Consider the following 24,894-nt stretch of genomic DNA (forward strand, 5'->3'; position numbering starts at 1 on the left):
TCTTTCTTAGTTCCCTTTTGTGAAAGAAAGGTTTAAAAAGCCTACTTCAAAGATTATTGTAAGGCTTAAAAAGAGCAGGTTTGTGAACACACATTGTAAACTGTGAATATAGTATAATAACAGTAATAATCCATAGCTTGAAAAAGCTATGTACTACATAAATTGTACCCTGTACTACAATTTATTAGTTGTTCATACTAGTTCTTCTTAACTTCAGCTCACTTGGGGATATTACGTACACAAATTCTTCATCAAAAAGTCCAGAGCCTTATGTTTAAGGTTACTTTAGGGGCTAAACCATATCAAATATCAGCCTCAGGGGTAAAAAAAATCTGTTGCAGCAAAGTTGACTTAATTAAACTTCTGAAAAGTGAATCTTATTTTCCCACTGATGTCCTTGATAAAATCAAAATCACGTCTCCTAGAAAATATTTCAGTGGATTAGGTTGCAAACTCATTTTCCTATTTAAAGAATTATACAAGTTAGCTAAATATCTTTGAGGGGTCTCCATCAACTAAGATAGTCTATGGTTCTGATTCTGTTATAGGATTCAGTCCAGGAGTTACCATTTCTCAAACTGGGATGCCAGTGGGTGTGTCCCACTCAGATTTTCATGGGGTATTAGGAATGCGTCTGCCCTCTTGATGTCAATCTGGTAAAGCAGGGTTTACTCTGAATTTGTTTCTTTTTTAACTGTATGGCCACCAAGGACAGAAATAGAATTTGGACTGATGTCACTGAAGGAACAATTCAATGTAAAAAACTTTCTAACAACTAGAGCTCTCTAATAAAGAAGTAGCCAGTAATCAAAGGAACTGAGTTACTGTGGCAGGAGAAAAGAAATAGGGGGAGCTCACCGCTTATTGGGGATAAGCATTCATTTTAGGATATTTTTGCTCATCTTTTATCTCTTCTAACTAATTGCAGGTGCCCTGAGGACACCTTTTTAAATTTTGTTGCTTTCTGCATCTCTGGACATATTGTGGATGTTTAATAAATATATTTGTAATGATTGAAGGAATAACACAGAGGGGAATCCTGCATTTATTGAGCAGGGCATTGGAATGCAAAACTTTAAGATACTTTAACTGTGAAATTCTTGGAAGCATTCATCATCCTGTGGAAAGCTAAATTCAGTGGTAAGTGTGCAATGTGTTAGTAAGTATTTTACAATTTTTAAGAACCCTTTTCTATCTCCAGATTGTTGTCAGTTCCTTCTTGCAATTCTCTATTTAGAAGATTTTCTTTCTTATCTAAGCCTCCAAATTTATACTAGAGCCCCCAGAACTGAGAAATCACTATTCTTCTCATTGCAAAATGTCTAATATTTAAAAGAGTTATGGTGCCAAATTGTCTTTTACCAGCATAAGCCACATGCTAATTGGAAAAATATCTGATTCTGAAAAATTTGAAGTTTTACATTATGACAAATGAAATGCAAATTTGATAACTTCTGGATTCTACCAGACTTGTTTGTTTCAAATAAAATATACTTAAATTTCACATTATTCTCAAGTACAATCAGCACCCTGATTTGTTTATGTTTGTGATTTTGACTCCTACTCTGAGTCTCAATTCTTTTGTAGGTGGTAAAATCAATTTAATGGATTAGAATCCAGAATTTTTTAAAAAATAATACAGTGAAATGGAAAAATATCAGAATGCATCATGCCTACTAAGAAGTATTTTTTTGTTGATTGTTTTTTTTTTTTTTTTTTTGAGATGGAGTTTTGTTCTTGTTGCCCAGGCTGGAGTGCAATGGCACGATCTCAGCTCACTGCAACCTCCGCCTCCCAGGTTCAAGGGATTCTCCTGCCTCAGCCTCCCAAGTAGCTGGGATTACAGGCATGTGCCACCTCGACCAGCTAATTTTTGTATTTTTAGTAGAGATTGGGTTTCTCCACGTTGGTCAGGCTGGTTTTGAACTCCCGACAGGTGATCTGCCCACCTTGGCCTCCCAAAGTGCTGGGATTGCAGGCATCAGCCACCGTGCCCAGCCGGAAAAGTATTTTTTAAATGAAACTTCCATTTCAGTAATTTAGATTCACATGTTCACATATGTGTGTTGTGATATAAAATGTATTTCTTACAGTAGATCATGAGCAAAGAAAAGTTCTGAGGCCCTTTAAAATAATATCTGCAGTATGTCAATAGTATCATGTATAAATAATATCCACAGTATATCACTATCCAATTTTTTCAGGAAATCATTTTGATAGATAATCCAGCTCATACATGTGAAATTACTCAGTTCAAAATTTCTCATTAGTGCTAAGGGGAACAGATGACTCAGTTCTCAAGTTTCATGCACTTAGGTTAACTGGAATTAAAATAAGCGGGGGATGCTCTTTATTTTACATTGTCCACAGAGGAACTGAAGGTCAAGTGCTTCGCAACTCAAGGGTCCAGACGTATATGCCCCTGCTTCCTTCCCCAGGGTCAGTGCACAGGCATTGTTCCTTTCCTGGAGTTATCTTTGTTGTCTTCCTTCCACCTTTATAGCCCACTATTATTACTGTCTCCTTTACTCTTTTTTTTTTTTTTTAGCACTTGGCAAATATGTGAGGCAAAGTTTATAGGAGTTAAATATTTCTAAGAATATTGCTCTTAAAAGGTTTGTTAGAAAGGAGTCCTTTCTTCTACCCTCCTTACTTTCCTCCCCTTCCCCCCTCTTTTCTCCACTCTCCCAAGACCTCAAGATAAGTGTTTAAAGCCACTTTTGTTCCACAAAGTGGTCTCTGTCTCCTTTAGAATGGGAAAGATTCTGTGTATGGTGGCAGCGGTTGGAATAAGTCAAAATGAAAAAGGTTAAGAGAATTTAAACACTTTTAAATTGCCTTTATCAATTTTCTTTTAGTAGCTTTAAATAGCTGTAAATAATATACACTTCATACACAGAGGAAAGTTAATTCTTATAAATATTCCTTCAGGAGAAATAAAATGTTAGATGCATTTCACTTGGTAATATATTCTCCATTTACTGATTCTTTTCTAAAAGACTCCCCGTGCCCCCAATTTCTGTCTTATCAGTATAGCGTATAGAGAATATTTGACTTGAAGCTGAATCTATTTTCTCAATTTTTTTGAGTGACTATTCTCTAAAGAAAGTATTATTAAAAGCAGACTTCCCCCAAATTGACTTTAACAGCAATTATTTTCTTTGAATATGAGAAGGATATTTTGATTTCCCAAATGCATGTTAACTGAATTTTTGAACTGGATCTTTTATGGCTGAGTTTTCTCTATTTTTTTCTGTAATAGAAACATTACATTACATTGTCTCCCTGAGAATCCTAAAGCTGGAGGTTCCATGGTATGTGTCTTGCATAAAATAAAACAGCAGATGACAGCAAATTCATTTTTCTGCTCTGCCATAGCTCCTATGGCTCACTAACTTTTGAACTATGGCTGTGCTGAGTGAATTTTCTTGTCAGGCCTTGTAAAACTGCTTTTCAGAGAGAGCAAAAGCAACTTGAGTTTTCTCAAAGGGACCTGTGATAGTGGACAAGTCACACTGCTTTTCTGGGCATCAGTAACTTCTGCTGTATAAATAAGAACTTTCAGATAGAATAATCTCCAGGGTTTGTTTTTTTAAGTCTTTCTAGCAATAAAAAAGTGTTGACTCTGTTAACCAATATTTAATCATTTTAAGTCAAACAAAACAAATTTTTACATCATTGTAGTGTTACAAATGTATTTGGTTTCTTTTATACTGCCTAGAGATAATTTCTTAAATATATATTGGATGTCAGTGTTCTATATATAAATTTGAGCATTTCTTAATGGGGAAAAAAAGATTAAAACTCATATTGGCTCAATTATACTGGAGCAGGGTGAGAACATCTCACAAGGCAAGAGCAAAGACAGCCCCGAATGTCTCCTCCCTTTGTTGAAATATTACCAGCAAAACCCAAGTGATCAAAAAAGACTCACAAATTATATGGCAGTCCATGCCCACAAAACATGATACAATTCGGTCAAGGTACACTAGGTCTGTTGCTAAGAACCTCGTGTTTCTTCTAGTAGTTACATAAATAGTTAGATGTGTTTGCTTTTTTTTTTTTTCCAAAAACAAAGGAAAAGGGAAAATTGCCGATGCAATTACCAAAATAATTAATTAAAAGCCAGCCCAGTCCGCAACAGCTGGTTTCAGTTGTCCAGAGTGTGCCCTGAGGCAATAGCACCTTGCAGCTCCTTTCTCAGGCAAGGAATGCTGCCATTATCTCGTTCTCAATGGAAAACCACCTCCCCTGCCACATCCCTGTAAATTGTTGAACCTAAAGGGCTTTTTCCTCCAACCAGAAAAGAAGGTAATGGAAACTAAAGTAGGCTGTTCAACTGTAAGTCTTGGGAAGCTTCCAAAAGCCTTCATTCCTGTCCAGAAGCTTCTAAAGAGGAGGCCTAGGATTAGGGAGATAAGCAATACTATCAAATTTTTGGAGCCTGGAAATGCTTTCCCCAACCTCATTTGTCTTTTAAGTAAGGGACCCAGAATGAGAAATAAATATTTGGGAAAGACACAGGAACTACATTTCAATCTTATAAATCCTTTTTTTAACTTTACATGTTGAAAAGTTTTAGATATATATAAAAGTAGAGAGGATAATATAATGCACCCCCAGGTATGAATCATTCAACTTCAACAGTGATGAACTTGTAGCCCATCTTGTTCATTATTTTGAAGCTAATCCCAGACAACAGATTATTTTAGAGGTTGTAGAGATTTTGTTTGTTTGTTTGTTTTTTGTGACAGGGTCTTGTTCTGTCACTCAGGCTGCAGTGCACTGGATCATAAAAGATCCAGTTCAAAAATTCAAACATTTACAGCTCACTGCAGCCTTGACCTCCAGGCTCAGGTGATCCTCCTACCTTAGCCTCCTGCATAGCTGGGACTACAAGAATGTGCCACCATACCCAGCTAATTAAAAAAAAAAATTTTGTAGAGAGACGGTCTTGCTATATTGCCCAGGCTGGTCTCAAACTCCTGGGCTCAAGTGATCCTCCTGGCTTGGCCTCAAAGGGCTGTGCTGGGATTACAGGCATGAACCATCATGCCTGGCCTAGAGATACTTTTGTTAACATAAAATTGTCTTCCACTTTTCAGAGGTCAGGAAATCCAAATGAAGGAAGAAAAATGAAAACTTCAGCTAAAATCATTACAGTGGTTAAGGTAAGTTATATAAACTTCTTATACTCTAAGTGGACTTTTCATTTTAGCCTCAAAATTGACACTTGTCAATCATGAGTCAACAAATATTTATTGAATGTCCCTTAAGTGCCAGGCTCTGTCACCACAAAGCCTAAAAATAGATCAATGGGGGATCTATTTTTTAAGTCTTTCTAGCAATAAAAAACTTTTGATTCTGTTAACTAATATTTAATCATTTTAAATCAAAACCAATTTTCACATTGATAGGGACAGGAGACAGGAAAATTCTGGGCAGAAGAGGGCAGGTCCCCAGCAAGGGCCTGACCTTCAAGCCTGGAACTGTGGCCCAAAGTGAGAACATACATCCCTGTTTTCCCACTGGAATGTTGTCTTTTCCAAAACCACCCACGGCCTCCCCTGCCCCAATCCTGTGCCCATAAAAACCCCAGGCTCAGCCAGCAGAGAGAGAAGAGGAGATGCAGCTGGATGTCAGAAACTACAGATGGAGAGAAGTGGCTTGACTTCAGAGGGACAGCTTGATGGCACAGCTTTGGAGAGGAGTTTGGCCATCCCCAGCCAGACTCCAGAGAAAGATTACCTTCCCCCAGTCCGTCCCCTTTTCAGCTCCCCTTCCTGCTGAGAGCCACCTTTATTGGCAATAAAATCCCCCACACTGACCATCTTTCAAATTCATTTATGCAACATTCTTCCTGGATGCCAGAAAATAACTCAGGTGTGGGTGCAAAAGGCCGTCACGCTGACCCTCTATTGAGCTGTTAACACTTAAGCTGTCCATGGATAGCAAAGCTAAAAGAGCACTGACTATAACACTCCTTCTGGGGCTTCAGGGGTCACAGGCACCCCCAAGACACTGCCACAGGACTGGTACAAAGTTTGTTCCTGCTGGCACTGCAAAACACCCACCCCAGCTCGTGCACCTCCTCACCTGCATGCTCCCTTCAGCAAGGGGTGAAGCGCTGTGGGTTTGAGTGAGTAGAGCTTGCCCCTGCTGGTGCTGAAGCAGCTGACTAGTTCCAGTGCCTGCACTCCAGTTCCTGCCCACAGTGGGGTCAGGGAAATTTCCTGCTTCAACATCATTGTAGTGCTACGAATGTACTAGGTTTATTAATAGTGCCCCACAAATCAAAAATAAAGTTATGCCTGTTTTTCTATTTTTTTAAAAAATGTCCAATGGCCCTGATATATGAATACACAGTTATTTTTCTAGGAACAGACATAAAAAATGGGAAAGCATATGCATTCCTAGAGAAACAAATTTTTGTTGTCACAAAGTAAACAAGCTTATATTATTTGTTAGAGCTCAGAAACAACATGATAACCTTATCAAACATTTAAAAAAGAACTAACACCCATTCTACTGAAACTACTCTGAATAATAGAAGACGGAATACTTCCAAATTCATTCTATGAAGCCAGTATTACCTTGATACCAAACCAGACAAAGACACATCAAAAAAAGAAAAGAAAAACACAGGCCAAATCCCTGATGAACATTGATGCAAAAATCCTCAACAAAATACTAGCAAACTGAATTCAACAACACATTAAAAAGATCATTCATCATGACTAAATTGAATTTATCCCATGGATGCAAGGATGGTTCAATATACACAAATTAATGAATGTGATACATCATATCAACAGAATGAAAGACAAAAATTACATGATCATTTCAATTGATACTGAAAAAGCATTTGATAAAATTTAATATCTCTTCATGATTAATAAAACCTTCAAAAAATTGGTATAAAAGAACATACTTCAACACAATAAAAGCCAAATATGACAGACCCACAGCTAGTATCATACTGAATGAAGGAAAACTGAAAACTTTTCCTCTAGGATCTGTAACATGACAAGGATGCCTATTTTCACCACTGTTATTTGGCATAGTACTGGAAGTCCTAACTGGAACAATCAAACAAGAGAAAGATATAAAGGGCATCTAAATTGGAAAGGAAGAAATCAAATTATTCTTGTTTGCAGATGATATAATCTTATATTTGGAAAAACCTAAAGACTCCACACACAAAAAAAACTATTCAAACTGATAAATTCGGTAAAGTTTCAGGATAAAAAAAATCAACATACAAAAATTAGTAGCAGTTCTTTATGCCAACAGCAAACAATCTGAAAAAAAATTAAGAAACTAACCACATTTACAATAACTACAAAAAAGAAGCTAAGAATTAGCTTCACCAAAGAAGTGAAAGATCTCTACAATGAAAATTATAAAACACTGATAAAAGAAGTTGAAGAGAATACACAAAAAATGAAAAGATATTTCATGTTCATAGATTGCAAGAATCAATATTATTAAAATGTCCATATATCCAAAGCATTCTTCAGATTCAACGCAACCCCTATCAAAATACCAATGACATTCTTCACAGAAATAGAAAAAAAAATCCTAACATTTATATGGAACCACAAAAGACCCAGAATAGCCAAAGCTATCCTGAGCAAAACAAACAAAACTGGAGCAATCACAGTACCTGACTTCAAATAATGGTACTGACTGGCACAAAAACAGACACATAGACCAATGGATCAGAATAGAGATCCAGAAACAAATTTATACACCTACAGTGAACTCATTTTTGACAAAGGTGCCAAGAACATATACTGGGGAAAGGACAGTCTCTCCAAAAAACAGTGCTGGGAAAACTGAATATCCAGATGCAGAAACTAGACCCCTATCTCTCACAATATACATAAATCAAATCAAAATGGGTTACAGACTTACATATAAGACCTAAAACTATGAAACTACTAAAAAAAAAAAAAAAAAAAAGAACATTGGAGAAACTCTACTGGATATTGGACTGGACAAAGATTTCTTGAGTAATGCCCCATGAGCACAGGCAACCAAAGCAAAAATGAGCAAATGGAATCGCATCAAGCTAAAAGGCTTCTGCACAGCAAAGGAAACAATCAACAAAGTGAAGAGACAACCCATAGCATGGGAGAAAATATTTGCAAGCTACCCATCTGACAAAGGATTAACACCCAGAATATACAGGGAGCTCAAACAACACTATAGGGAAAAAATTCAATAATCCTACTCTAAAATGGGCAAAAGATCTGAATAGACATTTCTCAAAAGAAGACATACAAATGACAAACAGATATATGAAATGGTGCTCAACATCATTGATCAACAGAGAAATGCAAATCAAAACTACAATAAGATATCATCTCACCTAAGTTAAAATGGCTTATATCCAAAGACAGGCAATAACAAATGCTGGCAAGGACATGGAGAAAAGGCAACACTTGCACACTGTTTGTGGGGATGTAAATTAGTACAATCACCACGGAGAACAGTTTGGAGGTTCCTCAAAAAACTAAAAATAGAGCTACCATATGATCCAGCAATCCCACTGCTAGGTATATACCCAAAAGAAAGGAAATCAGTATATTGAAGAGATGTCTGCACTTCTATGTTTGTTGCAGCACTGTTTACAATACTTAAAATTTGAAAGCAACCTAAGCATCCATCAACAGATGAATGGATAAAGAAAATGTACATATACACAATGGAGTACTATTCAGCCATGAAAAAGGATAATATCCTGTCATTTGCAACAACATGGACGGAACTGGAGGTCATTATGTTAAGTGAAATAAGCCAGGCACAGAAAGACAAACTTTTGCATGTTCTCACTTATCTGTGGGATTTAAAAATAAAAACAATTGGACTCACGGAGATAGTATAATGATGGTTACCAGAGACTGAAAAAGATAGTTTGGCAGCGGGGGTTAGGGATAACTGGGGATGGTTAATGGGTACAAAAATATAATTAGATAGAATGAATAAAATTTAGTATTTGACAGCATGACAGAGTGACTACCATCAACAATAATTTATTGTACATTTAAAAATAACTAAAAGACTATAATTGGATTGTTTGAAACACAAAGAAGGATAAATGCTTGAGATGATGGATACCCTATTTACCCTGATGTGATTATTATGCATTGTATGCCTATATCAAAATATTTCATGTACCCTATAAATATATAGATGTACGATGTACTCACAAAAATTTAAAACAAAACAAACAAATAAACAAAAACATGAATTCAGTTTATTAGAATTCCCAAACATGAATAGAAGATCTAAGATAACACCTTTTGCCATCCTTAGAAATTTGGTAAGGTTTTCTGGTAGATTTTCTACATAGACAAAAAAATACGCTTTGAAGGAAAAGAAGAGCCTTTATGACCTTAATAGGACAACCTTTCCCAGAGTCTCTCAGAGGCTAACATAATCCTGTACATACAGATTAACCTGTGCCTACATTCCTGAAAAGACCGCAGTAAAGGCAAATTCAGGCCTCATTATGGGGTCATTTTACATTTCGAACTGCAGTTTTCTTTTTCTTTTTCTTTTTTTTTTTTTTTTTTTTTTTTTTGAGATGGAGTTTTGCTCATGTTGCCCAGATTGGAGTGCAATGGTGAGATCTCGGCTCACCTCAACCTCTGCCTCCCGGGTTCAAGCAATTCTCCTGCCTCGACCTCCCAAGTAGCTGGGATTACAGCACGTGCCACCACGCCCAGCTAATATTGTATTTTTTAGTAGAGACAGGATTTCTCCATGTTGGTCAGGCTGGTCTCGAACTCTTCACCTCAGGTGATCTGCCCACATCAGCCTCCCAAAGCGCTGGGATTACAGGCATGAGCCACTATGCCTGGACTGCAGTTTTCTTTATAATCGAAAAGTCCATCTTTACAAACTAGCAGTAAGGCTCAAAAAACAACAACAACAACACCACCACATACACACACACCCAAAAATTATTGCTTAACAACAAACATCCTGATATCTACATTTATTTTTCTTCCCCTTACTCGAAATTCTATTTTCTGACCAGTTGAAGAGTCCTCCTGTCCTAACTTAGTTCATTAAAAATATCAATTTCTTTCCATGGCCTCCAAAATTTTTTTTTTAATTTGAAAAATTTTTACCTCAGTTCTGAAAGGACTGTCTCCTGAAAACATTCCCACTTCTGAATGCTTCCTACTTTAGGAGAACAAAAGTGCCAGCTTTCAGTATCCTTAGAACACACCATTCTCTGCCTCAGATGGACCCAAATTCTCACAAAAACAAAAGAGAAACATGGGATGAGACAATGAATTCTCACTTGGCCTCACTGCCAGACTTGTATACAATCCTCTCCGATGTCTTCTAGATCTTAGGCAGCTTGAACACTTTCTTTATTGTATATATTTAAGATGTACAGCACAATGTTTTGACATACACATACACAATAAGTGATTACTGTAGTCAAGTAAACTAACACATCCATCCTCTCACATACTTACTTTTGTGTGTGTGGTAAAAGTACCTAAAATCTCTCTTAGCAAATTTCCAGTATGTAATATTTTTAGCTGTCTTCCTCATGTTATTCATTAGATCTTTACACTAATTCATCCTATATAACTGCAACTTTGTCTTCTTTAACCTATATCTGCCCATTTCCCCCGTCCTCCCACCCCAATCACCATTATACTCTCCATTTCTATTTATTCAGTGTTTTAAAAGATTTCATATATAAGTGAGATCATGCAGTATTTTTCTTCCTGTGGTCTGGTTTACTTCACTTAGCATAATGTCCTCTCCATTCATCCATGTTGTCTCAAATAACAGAATCTTTTTTAAGGCTGAATAATATTCCATCATACTATATATACCACAGTTTATCCATTCATTGGTTGACAGATGCCTTGGTTGTTTCCATATCTGGGCTATTGTGAGTAATGCCGCAATCAACATGAAAGTGCAGCTATCTTTATGAGGTGGTGATTTCATTTCCCTTGGGTATATGCCCGAAAGGGAGATTGCCAGGTCATATGGTAGTTTTACTTTTGATTTCTTTAGAAACCTCCATACTTGCTGCATCCATCTACATTCCCACCAACAGTGTACAAATGTTCCCCTTCCTCCACACCCTTGCCAACACTTGTTATCCATTATCTTTTTGAGAAAAGCCTGGACAAAGTTTTGTTTTATGGCAGAGTCGTACTAAGCATTACTATTCTTAGATTCACAGTCATACACATTTTTCAATGTTCACCCATTGAATCAACCCAGAAATTTAAACCACGTTGAGGGAAGCTTAGTAATTTTTTATTCACGTTTTTATTTTCCTCAAATGTCTTCAACACAAACTGTATATTTGCTAAATAATGCTTTGTGGTCCTGAGTCAAATATTATTAAAACTTGATATGTTGGGAACTCCAAGCCAAGAGGAGAAATGCTTCTAGACCTCTCCACAAGCTGGTATGTCTTCAAATGGAATAAAAAATGTAAATAAAAACTTATTTGAGGTCTATATGGAATGTATGATTTTCTTTGGAAAATAATCATTCAGACATTTATTTATGAAGAAATCTCTTCAATGCCATCTTTGCTAGTAACTACTAGGCTATTTTCCATTCCCACCTCCAATATTAACACACCATGACATACAATTCTATAGAGCCAAAAAGATATTCAAAAGCCCCCAAATAAAAGAACTTGAAAGTCAAAAGGGGACCAATTCTTACAGAATATTTTTATAATAAATGTAATTCCAGACACACAGACTCTTTAGGGACTTAAAGTCCTAAATCCCTAAGATTATAAATGAGAAAATTGCAACCTGAGATATTATGCCAATTGTCTAAAGTTTTTAGTGGCAAGAACCATTTATTTATTTCAACAAACATTTACTGAACATCTACTCTATAGCTGGCAAAAGAAGACATTTTGGAATAAAGAAATGCAAGACACAGTTCCTGCCCCCACCTCCAGTTGTTCACAGTCCACTGGGGATACCTACCTAGTGAGCAGAGACACAGAGTGTTAGGCTCTTTGATAAAGGCAATCACAAGGTGAGGCCCCAAACTCACAGAGCAAGAAACCAGAACAAACTTTCTGGAAGGGGTTGGTCCTGAGCTGAGTCTTGATGAAGGTGAAGGAGCTGCTTAGGAAAGAAAGAGATCAAGAGAAAAGGGCCTGGCTCTCTAGGTCTTTCAGCATTCACATTAGACTAGTCCACTCAAAATGTTTTGGTTTTGAATTTGGTTTTGTCCGTGAATTATTTTATCTCTAGGTCAGAACATAGTGCTAAAGGAGTGAAAGCCATACCAGACACCTTAAAATGTCTCACACTAACCACAAGGGGGAGTAGGTTAAAGATGGCCGAATTCAGGTAAATCACTCATCACCATCACTAAAACCCACCAGCAAGTAGCCTAGTGTTGTGGGGCATGGGCGGAACCTCCCTATAAAGGCAGCTTTGGTTACTGAGTTATTCATTTTATCAATCTGTGTGCTTTTCAACAATCACTTTAACATGTAGGCAGAAAATAAGAAATATTCAGTAAAAGTATGTAAAACAAATTTATTAATTCAAATATTTATTGAGTTCCTATTATTTGCCATGTAGATACTACAATAATATTCTAATCATACGTTTAAGCCTTTGTAAAGAGGTTTAGGGCTTTAATTTTTTCCTCATTTACTCATTTGTTGCTCTAAGCCTGAATTTGGAGGTGTTCAAAGACTAGAAAGACAGGCATAGACAAGGGTATATCGATGTACAGAGGATAAGAAAAGGAGGGAGAAGGAATGGTTTGAAAGTATCTTCAGAACAGGCTGCATAAGTGACTAAAGTTTTCAAAAGTGGGGTTTGTGGATATCTTAAATTTGTGTGTAGTGCCACAGTTTGTAGAGTTGGAGGATGATGGTCAGAACTCACCACTTATTCATTCATGGTAGCTGTGGGTTCTTCCCTTTCCTCTAGGCTCTAAACAATTGGTTATCTTTGGGACCACTGAAAGAAAGATCACATTTCTGATCAAAATTTAGGATCCATGGTCTGCCACATATAAGTGTTTTTATAAGGAAAATGGGATAAACATTTAAAAGCAGGATTGTCACTTTTTTGTCTCTTTTCAGTGTTAAAGATGTCAAAATAAGAACATCTTGGGGAGTCCTCTGGTGAGATCTCTCTCTCTGTCTCTCTTTTCACCTCTTGGCTCCCAGGACTAAGAAAAGGATAGGTCAAAGGGACAGTAAATACAGACTATGCCTGGAAGACTTAATATTGTAGCTGTTGTGTTGGGGATGGAATCTGGAGGTTGCAATAAAGTGAAAGGAAAAATGATCTAGGAGTCAAGACACAGGTAAAATTCTGGCTTTGCTGCTAAATATCTGGATGTGTTGGGCAAGTCATTTAGTCAACCTAGGCCTCAATTTCTCTATCTGTAGGAAATAATGATGGCTGAAATTTGTTAAACATGTATTATGAATCTATCTACAGTTCTTAGAGGCTTATTTGGAGGGGGATGAATAGATCAGCGGTTTTCAAACTTCACTTTTGTGCAAGGGAATCCTTTCATAAAATGAAGTCTTGTATGGCTCCCCAATACATAGCACAGATAAAAGTAGTATACCTATTTCATAAGTTACTGTGTACAGCATTTCCTCATGAGACATTTGAATATTATCATGATCTGTGATTTCCACCACATCAAGCTTTGATCTATAACACATTTGAGTAGTAAGCATTTTTTAACTTAGTTTTTCAAATAATAAAATAAATGTAACGAAATGTGTGTGGATCCATAGAACACAGTTTAAAAGCCACTGAGTGAGTTTATCTCTGAGGTCTCTTCTGAATCTGATGTTCTCCCCATCTGAGCCTGGCTCAGATGGCAAAAACTCCTGCCAAGAACACATACACACCAGTCACTTTTCTCCCCCATGAAGGAAGATGCCTCTTATATTTCCCAGCAGAACCAATGCCTAATATTAAAAACATGTCAGTGTGACTAGTTCTAATTCAGTCTCTCCTTCAACAAGTTTTGGGGCCAAAGGTATTGCTACATCTGTGACAGTTGTAACTGCGTTGGGATTCTACTTGGACTCACAGTGTGTACATCTGAATATTCCCAGAAGTATCTAGTCAAGCTCAATAAAATTTTGAATGTCAGCAGACCTGAAATCCAGTATATAAGAAACCTGAACTAATATCACATAGTGAATTTCAACAATGCTGCTTGGATGGTAAGAGAGGTTCTCATCACTCTTTACCTGTGTGACCCTGGCCACTTTTCATTTGGGACCTAGTTTCTTGAACTAGAGATCAACATTATTTCCTTTCCAGCTGAAATATTCTTTATTCTCTAGTTAGTTAACATCCTTCTGTGATCAGCTGTACTGCCTGTATCTCCACCACTTCTCATTTACCAGCTGGGCTGTTTTCACGGACATACATTCTGTACAGATTTTCCACTGTGTAATTCTGGTGATTCTACATATGAATTAAATGTTTTATGTTTGCACTTAAAACTGGAATTGCATGATATGAAATGAATGGTAAAGTTTACATTTTAATTTTTAAACTCAGAACAACATTAAATAGCAAATAAAAGATATAAAATATTTATGTATAAATTTAACAAAATATCTATAAGATCTCATGGGTACATGAAGAAAACTACAAAACTCTAATGAAAGAAATCAAAGTAGATCACTAATAAATGAAGAGATATTCCATGTTCATGGATAAGAAGACTCAATGTTGTTAAAATATCAGTTCTTCCCAAGTTGATCTACAGATTCAATGCAATTTCAATAAAGTAGCCCAGAAAGTTACTTCGTGGTGACCAACAAACTGATTCTGAAGTTTACATAGGGAGGCAAAAGACCCAGAATAACCAACAAAATATTGAAGAAGAACAAAGTCAGAGGACTGACACTATACTTCCTCAAGAGTTACTACAAACTGCAGTAATCAAGACAATGTGGTATTGGTTAAAGAATAGACAAATAGAGCACAGGAACAGAAAAGAGAATCTGGAAAAAGACCCACACAATATTGTCAACTGATCTTTGACAAAGCTAAATTAATTTACTGGGGAAAGGATAGTATTTTCGATAAATGACACTGGAACAATTAATCATCCACATGCAAAAAATGAATATAGAATCTAACCTTATACTACACAAAAATTAACTTAGAATGGATGACAAACCTAAATGTAAAACTATAAAACTTCTAGAAGACAACATTGATGTTAGATTTCATTACAATAAGACATTTCTGCTCTGTGAAAAACTGCATTAAGATGATGAAAAGATAAGGCACAGACTGAGAAAAAATATTTGCAAAGGATGTATCTGAGAAAGGACTGTTACCCAGGATATACAAAGAACTCTTAAAACTCAACAATAAAAAACAAACAATCTAATTAGAAAGAGAGCAAAAGATCTGAACAGACACCTTTGCAAAGAAGATATACAGCTGGCAAGTAAGCATATGAAAAAATGTTCCACATCATATGCTGCTACAAATTTGCAGATTAAAACAAAATGAGATACCACCACATACCTATTAGAATGGCTAAAATCAAAATGAGTTAAAAACTTATGCCCACACACAAAAGAACTGCACATGAATGTTTACAGCAAATTTATTCACAGTTGTCAAAAATTGGAAGTAACAAAGATGTCTTTTGGTAGATGAATGAATAAACTGTGGCATATCCATACAATGAAATTCAGCAATAAAAATAAGCTATCAAGCCATAAAGAATCAGGGAAGAGAAATTTAAATTCATATTGCTAAGTAAAAGAAGCTAGTCTGAAAAAGCTACATATTATATAATTCCAACTATATGATATCTGAAAAGGCAAAACTATAGAGACAATGAAAAGACCAGTGGTTTCCGGGGATTGGGGGAAATAGTGGGGAAAGGATGCAGAAGCCAAGCACAAGGAATCTTCTGTTTTTTTCAACTTTTTTTTTTTTTTTTTGAGTCAGGGTCTCCCTCTGTCACCCAGGCTGCAGTGCAGTGGTGCAATCTTGACTTACTGCAACCTTCACCTCCTGGACTCAAGTGATCCTCCCAACTCAGCCTCAGTAGTAGCCGGGACTACAGGTGTGCCCACCATGCCCAGCTAAGGTTTTTATATATTTTTGTTGAGACGGGGTTTTGCCAGTGTTACCCAAGCTAGTCTCAAACTCCTGGACTCAAGTGATCCACCCTCTCAGCCTCCCAAAGTGCCGGGATTACAAGCGTGAGCCAACACGCCCGGCTCCAACTTTTATTTTAGACTCAGGAGGTACATGTGCAAGTTTGTTACCTGGTTATATTGCATGATGCTGAAGTTGGGGGTACAAATGATCCTGTCACCCAGATACAGAATAGTACCCAACTGTTAGTTTTTCAACCCCTCCTCAACTCTCTAATAGTCCTCAGTGTCTATTGTTGCCACCTTTATGTCCATGAGTTCTCGATGTTTAGCTCCCACTTATAAGTGAGAACATGTGGTATTCGGTTTTCTGTTCGTGCATTAATTTGCTTAGGATAATGGCCTCCAGCTACATCCATGTTGCTGCAAAGACCACAATTTTGTTCCTTTCTTTCTTTCTTTCTTTCTTTTTTTTGAGACAGAGTCTCACTCTTGTCACCCAGGCTAGAGTGCAATGGGACGATCTCGGCTCGCTGCAACCTCTGCCTCCCAGGTTCAAGTGATTTTCCTGCCTCAGCCTCCTGAGTAGCTGGGATTACAGGCACCTGCCACCAGGCCCAACTAATTTTTTTTTTTTTTTGTATTTTTAGCTGAGATAGAGTTTCACTATGTTGGCCAGGCAATTTTGTTCTATTTTATGACTGTGTAGTATTCCATGGTGTATATGTACCACATTTCCTTTATCCAACCCTTCATTGATGGGCACGTAGGTTGGTTCTACGTCTTTGCTATTGTGAATAGTGCTGCAGTGAACATGCAAGTATAAGTGTCTCTTTGGTAGAATGATTTGTGTTCTTTTGGATATATACCCAGTAATGGGATTACTAGATCAAATGGTAGTTCTGTTTTAAGTTCTTTGAGAAATCTCCAAACTGCTTTCCATAGTGTCTGAACTAATTTACATTCCCACCAACAGTTTATAAGCTTTCCCTTTCTCCACAATCTCACCAACATCTGTTGTTTTTTGACAATTTAATAATAGTTATTCCCACTAGTATGAGATGGTATCTCATTGTGGTTTTGATTCGCATTTCTCTGATGATTAGTGATGATAAGCATTTTTTCACGTATGTTAGTGACTTGTATATCATCTTTTGACAAGTGTTTGTTCATGTCTTTTGCCCATTTTTTAATGCAGTTGTTTGTTTTTTGCTTGTTCAGCTCTTTAAGTTCCTTAAAGACTCCAGATATTAGATCTTTGTTGAATGCATAGTGTGTGAATATTTTCTCTCATTCTGCAGGTTGTCTGTTTACTCTGTTGATAGTTTCTTTTGCTGTACAGAAGCCCTTTAGTTTAACCAGGTCCCACTCGTCAATTTTTGTTTTTCTTGCAATTGCTTTTGAGGATGTAGTCATCAATTCTTTCCCAAAGCTATGTCCAGAATGGTGTTTCCAAAGTTTTCTTCTAAGATTTTTATAGTTTAAGGTCTTACAATTAAGTCTTTAATTCATCTTGAGTTAATTTTTGTATATGGTGAAAGATAGGGATCCAGTTTCACTTTTCTGCATATGATTAGCCAGTTATCAAAGGATATTTTTGATCAGTGAAACTATTCTGTATGGTACTGTAATGGTAAATATATGACATTATGCGTTTTTCAAAACATGTAGAACTATACACATTAAGAGTGAACTCTAATATAAACTATGGATTTCAGTTAGTAATTATATGTCAATATTGGTTTGTCAGGTATAACAAATGTGCCACACTAATGCAAGATGTTAACAATAGTGGAAACCTGGAGGGATTAATATGAGAACTCCACTTTCCACTTTCTTCTTTTTTCTTTACTTTTTTTTTTTTTGTAAATCTGAAATTGCTCTAAAAACTAAAGTCTAGTAATTAAATACAACACCACCATCACAAGCCGAGAGACAGCACAAAAGAGAATAAAAAGCTTTTTTTAAGTACCTTTAACAGCACTTTTTTTTTTTTTTTTTGCGTTGCTTTCTGAACAAAGGTCCCACATTTTCATTTTGCTGTGAGGCCAGAAAATTATGTAGCGCTGTTTATCACTTTGTATAAATAATAGCTAATGTTTATTTAGCACATATTATGCAACAGGTATTATGGTAAGTACTTTCACATATTACTTCATTTAAAATTCACAACCTTATGATATTTTATATATTTTATAATGATCTCTTTTACATATTTTAAAATATTTTATAATGATATAATTAACCCCGTGATAATATTTTCATACCTATTTACAAATAAGGAAATCAAGGTTTAGAGAAGTTGAGTGTGTTGATCGAAGTCACTTAGCTGGTAGGAGAAAGGGTCAGATTTGAACCCAACCATCTGATTCCCAGCTCCTAACCACCAGCTATAACCACCACCATGTTAGATTTCAAGTTCTCTGAGGTACTTCTTTAGCTATGCTACTGACCACTAAATATAAACCTCACTGATTACAATGCTCAGGCATGTGCCCAAAGGATAGCCCTGCGATTTTAATCATCCTGGGTGTAATGTGAAATATTCCCAGCCAGCAGATACCTTTAACAAAACCCCTCAAATTCTTTGGATGATGCAAGCTGCATAAATGCACAAGAGTTATACGAACATTATGAACAGTACTTCTTTAGAGACTTATAAATTATGAAGAATTAATTTTCTCAAAAATATGCACTACGTATGTATGCTTTTATAAAGCTGACGTGGGTCATCAATTTTGAACTGAGAAGGCACACACTAGATTTGAACATCAACAGCAAAAAATCAAAAATAATCCTCTTAAGCTTCTTTGGCTAAGTTCTTTGCCATACTTGTTCCTGCTTTCTTTCTGACTTGCTCAGCACATAGCTATGGGGTTAAGCAAAGGAGACCTTTTCATCTGTGTGGGTTATGAGGCACAGTTGTCTGTACAAAGTTTAGGGCTCTCTGCCAATTCCATAGGCCTCAGCTCTGCAGCACAGATGTATGCCTCAACTTACCAGATAAACTAGGCTCCAGTCACTCTCATATTAACAACTGATCTTAAAAGGAATCTGAATGAACGTGTCTGCCAAAGTTGGCTCTGTACTTCTGACTGAAAACCACATCTAACTGATTGGTTGAATCTGTCATGGAGGGACTCGGGTCTTGGGAGGTTTGAAGTACAGTAGGGGGTTTTAGTCCTGCTGTGACGAAGCTAGCTAGTCCATGCATCTCTTCTTCTTTGGCGCATGGTGGAAGCATGAGGGATATGTTATGATAAAAATCCCAATTATGAATTCTACCATCTGTTAATAGCATGTGCTTGTGTACACGTTGCCAGGAAATATCCAGAACAAAGGAATGAGAGGCCCTCATTCCAGAGACATGGCTCTCAGCTCCCACTGAGGTTCACTGGTTTGGTTACAGATGTGTCGATGTCCTCAACACCCAGCCCCACAAAACACGGAAGTCCACGGTCCTGGGCAAATCTAGACTCATCCAGGTCTGTTTGGGAAGAGGGATCCAGTGGAATGCAACATTGGTGTTTTTCTTATAATGTCTCACAAATACAATTAAAATGGAGATAACCAATTAGCTCCCACATCATATGTGTACATGACACTGACTTACAAAGTTGTTTGAAAAATACAGATCTCCTTGAGAAAAAGGCACACATGGCATGCGTTAAAACAAGTTTTATAAAACGATTAAAGTTTAAACTTTTATTACATTTTAAATATGTGAGTTGGAACCATTGTACTTTATCACATCAGGGGATTTTTTTTTCTTCAAAGTGAGTGAGAATAACTATAATAGTCGTGAAACTATTGTAGAAATAAGCAACAACTTTGTATAGATATTTGGAACCCACAGATAAAGTAATATACTGAGCCATTAGTTTCTACCTCTTTCTAACTACATTAGTGTCAGAGTTAACAACTAATAAAAATTCTACTAGGGTGGGTGCTGTGGCTCACACCTGTAATCCTAGCACTCTGGGAAACCAAGGCGGGTGGATAACTTGAGCTCAGGAGTTCGAGAACAGCCTGAGTAAAATGGTAAGACCACGTCTCTGTGAAAAATACAAAAATTAGCTGGGCTTGGTGGTGGGTGCCTGTAATCCCAGCTACTTGGGGTGTTGAAGCAGGAGGATCACTTGAGGTTGAAGAGGTTGAAGCTACAGTGAGCAGGGATCACCCCACTGCACTCCAGCCTGGGTGACAAAATGAGACCCCGTCTCAAAAAAAAAAATTCTATTATATTTTTAAGATCTTTTTTATAATGTGATCCTAGAAAATAATCTGGACCTTAAAAGATGTGTTTAAAACATTGCTAAAAAATTTTATTTAGTTTCAGAGTAATGTTCTAATGAAGATTCCTAATTTTCTTGTTATAACACACAATCAGGGATCTCGTCATACAGACTACATTCAGAAATTCCTTGGTAGAAGTTAGAAATGTGTCTGTGAGAAGCAAGGGTTCTTTATCTACATATAAAATAAAACAAAAGTGAACCATATTTTTGTCCCCAAACATCCCTTTGATACTACCATTAAGGTTTTACAATTAGAACAGTTTTCTTCCAGCACCCTCACTAAACGACACCCCTCTACTCTCATCTTGCACAATTCCCTTCCTTCCTCTCCAGCAAATATTCCTCTACTTTCCTTTGCCAGGTGAGTCTTATGCTGCCGCACACCCACTCTGAGAGCTGGCTGCCCTTAAGAGGAAGTTCACTTAGAACATCTTGATTAAAATGAAATTTGTGCATTGTTTTCTAGTGTGGCCTGCACACATTGGAGATGAAAAAATTGATGCTCAAAAAGTGAAATGACTATGACATGGCTTCTTAATATAGCTGCTAGGGATACAATTTCTTATCCCTATTTTAGTATTCCCTTTTCCTGCCTCTCTCTATTCATTTGTCTTTTGCTTCTCTACTCATTCCCTCTGTGACCCTAGCTGAACTCCTAGCTCCAATTTAATCATAATGGTTTCTCCTCAATCCTTTTCTCACAGGACTGAATGAGTTAAGAAGAGAAAGTCCTCCTCTTCCAAACTTTCTTCCTGTAAACCCTTCCTGTGTCATTCCTGTACACAAAACTTAAAAAGGTTAATACTTAGGTACATTATTTTTACTGGGTTTTTTAATTAAGAAAGCAATGCTTATAGAATACTTGAAAGATATAATGCATGAAACAACAGTTACCTGTAAATCCACAACCTAAAGATAACCACTGTGAAGACATTGATGTATTTTCTTTCTTATAATTTTCTGTATATAGCTATATGTTTTAGCATTTTGGGGACTGTACTGGAGCTATAGTTTTGCTTCCAGATTTGTCTCTCATGTCACTAAAAATTATTGAACAGCATAAATGTAATGAATGCCTTATAGTTTATCATACACTCTGAAGAATTTTGGACTACTGGCTAATCATGTTTAATTAACTCTGTCTCAGTGGTGTGCTGGTAAACTGGCTCTCTTAAAAAAGAGCCCTGACTTACTGTATTTGCCAGATTCCATGGTGTAAGTGCTCCTACCATGGCAAATTTCAACAATCGGCCCACAAAAATTCCTAAAAATGTAATCAGTTATTGTAAGCTGGTATGTGCCAGTCCCAGCAAACCACTGACTATCAGATGTTATAAAGGTGACATATTTTGGCTCTCAAACAGCCTACACCTAACTAGGGCCCTTGATAAATAAGGAAATGACCTTTAAACCCACAGTTACCTCCATTTTCACCATACTGTATTTCATCTAGCTGTGTTCCTAGTTGACAGCCTTCACTTCAGAGTGACCTATTTCCAGTAATGACCTTGAGAGTGTATCATAATGGCAGACAACTTGGAATATGCTTAAATAGTTTTCTTTACATTCCTTACCCTGGTTGTCCAAAATCACTTTCCATAGTCTTGTACTTCCTGCCTTTCATTGCTATTCAGTCCTAACGATTTCCAGATGTTTAACTTCCATTCAATTACAGTTACATATGGTTTGAACGTGAAAGAGGACAGTTAATCTGAAATGAAAAAACAAAGTAAAACACTAACATGTAACTAACTTTGCGGGTAGGCAGGATGAGGTTTCAAGCCATCTCTTCACTGACTGCTGACAATTTGCTCCTTAAAAAAAAGTCCTAGAACTGTGACATAAAGATCAAACAAATAGCTTTTCTGAAAGTTTTATTACCTAGAATGGGATTCTGTAGGCCACCACCTTCAGAGTAAATGTGTCAAATTTGAATTTATAATATTTCATCTGTCATCACATTATAATAACCCTTGGTCTTCTTAGCTAAGTAAAAAGTTAAGTAAAATTTTCAGATTCCATCTAAATTACATCTCTTGTTTCTCCACAAAGCTTAGTGCAGTGCTTACCTGTGGTGACAATTGTCAGTACACATTTATTGAGTTAATGAAGACTGACATGAGCATAAAATGTATTGCAATAGAGTAAAGGCTGAATATTATGGGGCTACTGTAACACAAAGCTTAGGAATTGTGAAGGACCTGGGTTGAAATCCGAGCTCCTTATTTGCCAGCTGTGTGAACTTGAGTAAGTTATTTAATCTTTCTGAGCTTCCATTTCCTCATCCAAATATTTGCATAACAACGTCTTCCTTTTTAGGGTGGTTGTAAGGTGTTTCAGTTATTTCTTGCTATGTAACAAACTGCTCAAAACTTAATGCCTTAAAACAGCCATTTATTTTGCTTTTGCTATTGTTGATCAGGAATTTGGGAAGGGCTCAGCTGGGTAATTTGTCCCTGTTCCATGTGGCATCAGTTGAGTGGCTGGAGGTGGAAGGTTTGAAATGTATGGCATATTTATATACTTATATGTATTAGCTCCTTGATGCTTCCTGGCCTCTCCCTCTTATCCTCTAAGGGTGGAGGTTGGCAGACTTTTCCTGTAAAGGTCCAGATAGTGAATATTTTAGGCTTCAAGGGTCTTATGATGTTTGTCACAGCTATTCGACTCTGCCATTGTAGCATGAAAGCAGCCACAGACAATAAGTAAACAAATGAGTGTGACAGTTTCAATAAAATTTTATTTAAGTTTCATATACTTTTTACATATCACAGACTGTTGTTATTCTTTTGGCTGCCCCTCCCTGCCATTCTTAGCTAGAAAGAATGTGATGAGCCAGATTTGGCCCAGGGGCTATAGTTTGCTGACCCTTACTCTTGGACCTTTCCATACAGCTTGGGTTTCTCATGACATGGTAGTCCCAGAGTAGTCACATTTCTTACACAGTAGCTAGGTCCCCATAGCAAATATTCTGTGAGGCAGGAAGTGGAAGCAGGTAAAATCATAAGGCCTGGGTCTTGAAACCGGCATAATGTCACTTCTGCTGTATTCTCTTGATCAAAGCAGTCATAGGGCCCACCCTTATTGGATGGGGTGGAGAAATTGAGGGAGTGGAGATTGGAGGGGTTGGAGAAAATCTCTTCTTGATGGGAGATTGGCTAGGTCACATTGCCGAGGAGCATGTGGAAAGGAGAGATTATTGTAGCTACAAATACAGTCTACCACGTGAGGATTAGGAATAATATTTATAAGGTACCTGCTACCTGCTTCTCATGATATGCACCCAATGAATGATGACTCATATTGCTATTAATAGTGTCATTATTAGCTTTAAGGGGAGAGCAATTAGCACTGAGATTCATATTGACCTTCTTAGAGGAAAAAGGTAGTGAAAAATGAGGCTTTTAAGAAATTCTCACTTGTGTTTCCCTCGTCTGCAGTAATGGGGCCCATAATAGTAACTGTTTTTGAGGTGTTTTAAGAAGTTTATTGAAATAAAATATGAAAAGTGCTCAAGTAGAGCACGCTTGGCATGAGTGTCAGAACTGTTCACTATTACTATTTTATGTCATGGTTTAGAAATAATGTATTGTTTTTGATTATCATAAGCTTTTCTAGGACTTCCAAAACCTATACTCTAAAATGCATTGGCTGGGCACGGTGGCTCATGACTGCAATCCCAGCACTTTGGGAGGCCGAGGTGGGTGGATCACCTGAGGTCAGGAGTTCGACACCAGCCTGGCCAACATGGTGAAACCCCATCTCTACTTAAAATACAAAAATTAGCCAGGGGTGGTAGTGGGCACCTGTAATCCCAGCTACTCAGGAGGCTGAGGCAGGAGAATTATTTGAACCCAGGAGGCAGAGGTTGCAGTGAGCCCAAGATCATGCCACTGAACTCTAGCCTGGGTGATAGAGCAAGACTTCATCTCAAAAAAAAAAAAAGCATCAAGATGCCATGTCACAGGATTTAATAACTTCAGGAATTTTATAACTGATACATTCAAGAGAAAAATGTTTTTAAAAATTGGAGCTTGCATTATTAAAAATTACATATATAACAATATAATAGATATAGGTAAATACATCCATTCATGTACACATCGCAGTCAAATTTTGAGGTAAATTTTCCATTGGATTTACATTTTTAAACAACCAGCCAAATATGATATATTGATATTGACCACCATAGGAACAATCACATAAGAAGAGAAACACTAAAACAGAAAAGAAACTGATTCAGAATTGTAAATAGGGTGCAAACTGGGGTTTTGTTGATTGATATTGGTTTCAACTGATGAGTTTCTAAAATAAGGCAGCAAATGGATAAAAGGATCAGGACACCAATGAAAGCTCTAAACAACTGCAAATAAATTAGATTCCTGAGTAATAAATCTTGAATCTTTCTGTTTGATCACCCTTATCAGGCAGAAGCCTGAGAAAATAGAAGAGCTC

The 24,894-nt window shown here is 37.0% G+C and overlaps 1 long non-coding RNA gene across 1 annotated transcript in view; it reads right to left on the reverse strand.

Annotated features, from left to right (window-relative positions):
- Positions 1-22,151, reverse strand: part of LOC101176155 — a 31,718-nt gene extending 9,567 nt beyond the window's left edge. The window contains exon 1 of the long non-coding RNA XR_179003.3: positions 22,014-22,151. This is a non-coding gene — a long non-coding RNA (uncharacterized LOC101176155). The remainder of the gene's footprint in view (positions 1-22,013) is intronic.
- Positions 22,152-24,894: the final 2,743 nt, after the last annotated feature.

The sequence above is a fragment of the Nomascus leucogenys genome, chromosome 11 (assembly GCF_006542625.1).
Source record: "Nomascus leucogenys isolate Asia chromosome 11, Asia_NLE_v1, whole genome shotgun sequence".
Lineage (NCBI taxonomy): Eukaryota > Metazoa > Chordata > Mammalia > Primates > Hylobatidae > Nomascus > Nomascus leucogenys.